Source organism: Pseudophryne corroboree, unplaced genomic scaffold (genome assembly GCF_028390025.1).
Source record: "Pseudophryne corroboree isolate aPseCor3 unplaced genomic scaffold, aPseCor3.hap2 scaffold_1141, whole genome shotgun sequence".
NCBI classification, from domain to species: Eukaryota; Metazoa; Chordata; class Amphibia; order Anura; family Myobatrachidae; genus Pseudophryne; species Pseudophryne corroboree.
Genome location: NW_026967766.1, coordinates 74,409 through 81,826, shown reverse-complemented (window position 1 = coordinate 81,826; position 7,418 = coordinate 74,409). Strand labels below are relative to the sequence as shown.

Sequence of the window (7,418 nt, the reverse complement as noted above, 5' to 3'; positions counted from 1 at the left end):
TCCATTGCAGTACTCTGCTGCACATGTAAGTGCAAGAGATCCTGAAGCACTCACTCATCATGGGAAAGTACCAATGTGTTTCTTCGTTGGTTGATGGAAGAAACATCTTACAAAAACTCTCCAGATTATTGACTTTTTAAAGTTTTTCTAGGAAACGTTTTAGATGAATGCTTATTAGCCTTTGTCAGTATGGACTTTTGCAAAGTGTCTCTGTGGTGCAATCGGTTAGTGTGTTTGGCTATTAACCAAAAGGTTGGTGGTTCAATCCCACCCAGGGACATAATTAACCTTGTGATCAGATTTTGGTGATATTTAAGTAGACAAGTCAAAATTTCATACCTCATCTTATGGTGTAGGGTACATGGCCTTCTCTGATGTAATCAGAGTTAGATTTGATTCAGTGATTTTATAAAAAACAGCTAGGAAGCACAATTTAGCAGTGGGTTGCAGAGAAAAAAAATATGCTGGCAGAAAAATCCAATCGAGTGATTAAACAGCTCTTCATTTTCTGGCTTTATTTTTATGCTAACAAATTTGTTCTCTGAAAAGTGTCCACAAAGCCAAGTCTCTGATTAACACCTTTGTAAGGATGGTTTTTCACCTATTACTAAATTAAACTTGCTTCATTGGAAAGGCAGCAAGATGCATCCTCATTTCAATGTCTACTGAAATAATACAAGTTGACACCAGGAAACATTAACGCCACTGCATCCTTGCTGCTTTCTCATGTGGAAGTCTGTTTAATGTGAAAACAAGGTGATATCTAATTAGCACACAGGTAAGGAATTAAGAAAATCTTTATTTAAGGGTGAAGATGTTTCTCACAAAATTGTTGACCCAATGCAACATTGAAATTCAAGCTGGAAAGATGATTTTAATATATCACTTGTACATTTTGTATTGCTCTTCTGGTGACAATGTAGTTTGTTTTTGTCAATTACCATTTTAATAATAGGGTAAAGAAAATGAAGTGGATTTTTGAAAGAAAACAATACTGTCAATATACTATTAAAACAAATTAAAATGGTAAAAGTTATTGTACTTTAAGTAAAAATAAAAGAGACAAAATATCAATCCCAGTTTTGGATTACTTTAATTAACAAAAAAAAAAATGCATATAGCAGAGGATAGTTTCAATCTGCCTACCTCTGGGTTATGGGCCCAGCATGCTTCCATTGCAGTACTCTGCTGCACATGTAAGTTCAAGAGATCCTGAAGCACTCACTCATCATGGGAAAGTACCAATGTGTTTCTTCGTTGGTTGATGGAAGAAACATCTTACAAAAACTCTCCAGATTATTGACTTTTTAAAGTTTTTCTAGGAAACGTTTTAGATGAATGCTTATTAGCCTTTGTCAGTATGGACTTTTGCAAAGTGTCTCTGTGGCGCAATCAGTTAGTATGTACAGCTATTAACCAAAAGGTTGGTGGTTCAATCCCACCCAGGGACCTAATTGACCTTGTTATCAGATTTTGGTGATCTTTAAGTAGACAAGTCAAAATTTCAAACCCCCTGTTTTGGTGTAGGGTACCTGGCCTTCTCTGATGTAATCAGAGTTAGATTTGATTCAGTGATTTTATAAAAACAGCTAGGAAGCACAATTTAGCAGTGGGTTGCAGAGAAAAAAAATATGCTGGCAGAAAAATCCAATTGAGTGATTAAACAGCTCTTTATTTTCTGGCTTTATTTTTATGCTAACAAATTTGTTCTCTGAAAAGTGTCCACAAAGCCAAGTCTCTGATTAACACCTTTGTAGGGATGGTTTTTCACCTATTACTAAATTAAACTTGCTTCATTGGAAAGGCAGCAAGATGTATCCTCATTTCAATGTCTACTGAAATAATACAGGTTGACACCAGGAAACATTAACGCCACTGCATCCTTGCTGCTTTCTCATGTGGAAGTCTGTTTAATGTGAAAACAAGGTGATATCTAATTAGCACACAGGTAAGGAATTAAGAAAATCTTTATTTAAGGGTGAAGATGTTTCTCACAAAATTGTTGACCCAATGCATCATTGAAATTCAAGCTGGAAAGATGATTTTAATATATCACTTGTACATTTTGTATTGCTCTTCTGGTGACAATGTAGTTTGTTTTTGTCAATTACCATTTTAATAATAGGGTAAAGAAAATGAAGTGGATTTTTGAAAGAAAACAATACTGTCAATATACTATTAAAACAAATTAAAATGGTAAAAGTTATTGTACTTTAAGTAAAAATAAAAGAGACAAAATATCAATCCCAGTTTTTGATTACTTAAATTAACAAAAAAAAAATGCATATAGCAGAGGATAGTTTCAATCTGCCTACCTCTGGGTTATGGGCCCAGCATGCTTCCATTGCAGTACTCTGCTGCACATGTAAGTGCAAGAGATCCTGAAGCACTCACTCATCATGGGAAAGTACCAATGTGTTTCTTCGTTGGTTGATGGAAGAAACATCTTACAAAAACTCTCCAGATTAATCAGGCAGAGGCGCTCACTGGGCAGAGATGCTGATCGCATCTCTGGCATGTGCCGGTGCACTGCGGCACCAGCACACACGCACTTCAGACCTGATCTCCTGTTGTGTGAATATGCACAGCAGGGATCAGGTCTGAATTAGGCCCTATATACAGCTGTCAGTAAGGCAGGGATGTGCTGCTGCCAGTGAGGCAGGGATGTGCTGCTGGTAGTGAAGCAGTGATGTGCTGCTGTCAGCGAAGCAGTGCTGTGCTGCTGTCAGCGAGACAGGGATGTGCTGCTGTCAGCGAGGCAGGGATGTGCTGCTGTCAGCGAAGCAGGGATGTGCTGCTGTCAGCGAAGCAGGGATGTGCTGCTGTCAGTGAAGCAGGGATGTGCTGCTGTCAGCGAGGCAGGGATGTGCTGCTGTCAGCGAGGCAGGGATGTGCTGCTGTCAGCGAGGCAGGGATGTGCTGCTATAAGTGAGGTAGGGATGTGCTGCTGTCATTGAAGCAGGAATGTGCTGCTGCAGTGAGGCAGAGATATGCAGCCCACTATCTCCCTATCACCCCTGCCTGAGTCACACACTTTCCCTGTCACCCCTGCCTCAGTTACCCACTATCTCCCAGTCACCGCTGCCTCAGTCAACCACTATATCTGCGATCCCTGCCTCAGTCACCCACTATACCAGTCACCCCTGCTTTAGTCACCCACTGTCACCCTATCACCCCTGCTTCAGTCACCCACTATCCCTGTCAACCCTGCCTCAGTCACCCACTATCTCCCAGTCACCCCTGCCTCAGTCAGCCACTATCCCTGTCACCCATGCCTCAGTCTCTTACTGTCCCTGTCACCCCTGCCACAGTCATCCACTATCTCCCTATCACCCCTGCCTTAGTCATTTATTATACCTGTCACCCACTTTCTTCCCATACTTACCCAACCCCTTCCTATCACCCCTCCCTCAGTAACCCACTATCTCCCTGTCACCCACTATCTCCCAGTCACCCCGGCCTCAGTCACCCACTATCTCCCACTCATACATGCTTCAGTCACCCACTATCTCCAAGTCATCCCTGCCTCAGTCACCTACTGACACCAGTGCAGACATTTCTGCTGCGGCCTCTCCACTCTCCAGCGTGAACGTCCTGACGACTGAGGAAATCCGCTTCCTAGTTGAGGACTCCGGGAATGAACACTGCCGATATTGCTGTCAGATGACTTTCTACCCAACGGAGGATTTTTGATACTTCCAGCTTTGCCATGCAGTTTCGAGTGCCGCCTTGATGATTTGTGTACACTACCATGGTGGCGTTGTCAGATTGTACTTGAACAGGCCTGTTTTGTACTAGAGGCAGGGCCAGTGTCAATTAATTGAACACTGCCTGCAATTCCAGAATGTATATCAGGAGGAGAGATTCCTCCCTGGTCCACCGACCCTGGAGAAAGTGTTGCTCCAACACCATGGCCCAGCCCAAAAGACTGGCATCCATTGTCAGGAGGACACAGTTGGAGATCCAGAAGGGATGGCCCCTGCTCAACTGTTGGTCCTGTAGCCACCAGCTCAGTGTCAGACGAACCTCCGGAGTCAAGGAGATCATTTGAGACATCATCCGATGAGGCAGGCCGTCCCACTTGGAGAGGATTAACCTCTGCAGAGGGCGGTAATGAAATTGAGCGTACTCTACCATATCGAAAGCCGACACCATGAGGTCTAGTACTTGCATCGCTGTGTGTATCAACACTCTTGGGCGAGAGAGGACGATACTGTCCTGAATTTTCAGGACTTTCTCTGGAGACAGAAACAATTGTTGGCTGTGTGTGTCCAGCAGTGCCCCTAGGTGCACAATGTTCCGAGCAGGGACCAGCGAGGACTTTTTTCAGTTGATGAGCCACCCGTGGACTTTTAGGAATTGGACCGCCAGTTCCAGATAACTGTGGAGAACCTCTTGGGAGTTCACCAGGATCAGCAAGTCGTCCAGATTTGGCAGGATCCTGATTCTCTGATGGTGAAGGGTCGTCATCACGGCCATGACCTTGGTGAATATCCGAGGTGCCGTGGCCAAACCAGAAGGCAGGACTTGAAATCCAAAAACAAACCTGATCCAAAAATCCAAAAACAAACAAATCTGACTATCAGGAACTGGACTGCGGGTGCTCCTTCCAGCACTTGCAGGGGGCGTGCAAATGGTGGAAGGCGCATGCTCTTCACGTCCAGTGTTGGGAAGGTCAGGCATCGCAACCGACACAATTGGACTCTCCTTGTGGATTTGGGATTTCAAAGAACGCACAGTTCTTTGCTGTGCTTTTGCCAGCTTGAGTCTTTTCATTTTTCTAGCGAGAGGCTGAGTGCTTCCATCCTCATGTGAAGCTGAACCACTAGCCATGAACATAGGCCAGGGCCTCAGCCGTTCCTTGCCACTCCGTGTGGTAAATGGCATATTGGCAAGTTTACGCTTCTCCTCCGACAATTTTATTTTAGATTTTTGAGTCCTTTTTTTACTGATATTTGGTGTTTTGGATTTTACATGCTCTGTACTATGACATTGGGCATCGGCCTTGGCAGACAACGTTGCTGGCATTTCATCGTCTCGGCCATGACTAGTGGCAGCAGCTTCAGCACGAGGTGGAAGTCGATCTTGATCTTTCCCTATTTTTGGAACCTCAACATTTTTGTTCTCCATATTTTAATAGGCACAACTAAAAGGCACCTCAGGTAAACAATGGAGATGGATGGATACTAGTATACTTATGGATGACGAGCGACTGCCGACACAGAGGTAGCTACAGCCGTGGACTACCGTACTGTGTCTGCTGCTAATATAGACTGGATGATAATGAGATAAAATTAAAATATATATATATATATCACACTAGTACTGCAGCCGGACAGGTATATATTATGTAATGACGGACCTTCTGGACACTGTCTGTCAGCACTGCAGACTCCTAAAGTAAGCTACTAGTATCAAGAAGATAGAAAAAAAAAAACCACGGGTAGGTGGTATACAATTATGGATGGACGAGCGACTGCCGACACAGAGGTAACTACAGCCGTGGACTACCGTACTGTGTCTGCTGCTAATATAGACTGGATGATAATGAGATAAAATTAAAATATATATATATATATCACACTAGTACTGCAGCCGGACAGGTATATATTATGTAATGACGGACCTGCTGGACACTGTCTGTCAGCACTGCAGACTCCTAAAGTAAGCTACTAGTATCAAGAAGATAGAAAAAAAAAAACCACGGGTAGGTGGTATACAATTATGGATGGACGAGCGACTGCCGACACAGAGGTAGCTACAGCCGTGGACTACCGTACTGTGTCTGCTGCTAATATAGACTGGATGATAATGAGATAAAATTAAAATATATATATATATCACACTAGTACTGCAGCCGGACAGGTATATATTATGTAATGACGGACCTGCTGGACACTGTCTGTCAGCACTGCAGACTCCTAAAGTAAGCTACTAGTATCAAGAAGATAGAAAAAAAAAAAAACACGGGTAGGTGGTATACAATTATGGATGGACGAGCGACTGCCGACACAGAGGTAGCTACTACAGCCGTGGACTACCGTACTGTGTCTGCTGCTAATATAGACTGGATGATAATGAGATAAAATTAAAATATATATATATATATCACACTAGTACTGGCGCCGGACAGGTATATATTATGTAATGACGGACCTGCTGGACACTGTCTGTCAGCACTGCAGACTCCTAAAGTAAGCTACTAGTATCAAGAAGATAGAAGAAAAGAAAAAACACGGGTAGGTGGTATACAATTATGGATGGACGAGCGACTGCCGACACAGAGGTAGCTACAGCCGTGGACTACCGTACTGTGTCTGCTGCTAATATAGACTGGATGATAATGAGATAAAATTAAAATATATATATATTATATATCACACTAGTACTGCAGCCGGACAGGTATATATTATGTAATGACGGACCTGCTGGACACTGTCTGTCAGACTCAGCACTGCAGACTCCTAAAGTAAGCTACTAGTATCAAGAAGATAGAAAAAAAAAACCACGGGTAGGTGGTATACAATTATGGATGGACGAGCGACTGCCGACACAGAGGTAGCTACAGCCGTGGACTACCGTACTGTGTCTGCTGCTAATATAGACTGGATGATAGTGAGATAAAATTAAAATATATATATATATCACACTAGTACTGCAGCCGGACAGGTATATATTATGTAATGACGGACCTGCTGGACACTGTCTGCAGAATGCGTTTATAAAAACACCACACGACGAGTGTTTAACTTTTTCAGGCAGACAATCACAATATACTGGTGGTCAGCAGACAATCACAATACTGGTGGTCAGTGGTCACTGGTCAGTCACACTGGCAGTGGCACTCTGGCAGCAAAAGTGTGCACTGTACTTAAAATATGTACTCCTGCTATAACTGCTCCCCAGTCTCCCCCACAATTAAGCTGTGTGAGCAGTGAGCACTCAGCACAGTCAGATAATGATATACAGTATTACATATAATGCAGCACACTGGGCTGAGCACAGATATGGTATGTGACTGTGTCACACTGTGTATCGTTTTTTTTCAGGCAGAGAACGGATTAATTAAACTGGTGGTCACTGGTCACACTATCAGCAGCAAGTAGTACTCCTCCTAATAATATGCTCCCCAAAATTTGTGTCTCTCTCTAGTACTCTAGTCTAAACGGAGAGGACGCCAGCCACGTCCTCTCCCTATCAATCTCAATGCACGTGTGAAAATGGCGGCGACGCGCGGCTCCTTATATAGAATCCGAGTCTCGCGATAGAATACGAGCCTCGCGAGAATCCGACAGCGGGATGATGACGTTCGGGCGCGCTCGGGTTAACCGAGCAAGGCGGGAAGATCCGAGTCGCTCGGCCCCGTGTAAAAAAACCTGAAGTTCGGGCGGGTTCGGATTCCGAGGAACCGAACCCGC

General features: G+C 43.7%; 1 non-coding gene across 1 annotated transcript; it reads left to right on the top strand.

Annotated features, from left to right (window-relative positions):
- Positions 1 to 206: 206 nt before the first annotated feature.
- Positions 207 to 280, top strand: TRNAN-AUU (transfer RNA asparagine (anticodon AUU)). The gene has a single exon. It is a non-coding gene; the product is annotated as a tRNA-Asn (tRNA).
- Positions 281 to 7,418: the final 7,138 nt, after the last annotated feature.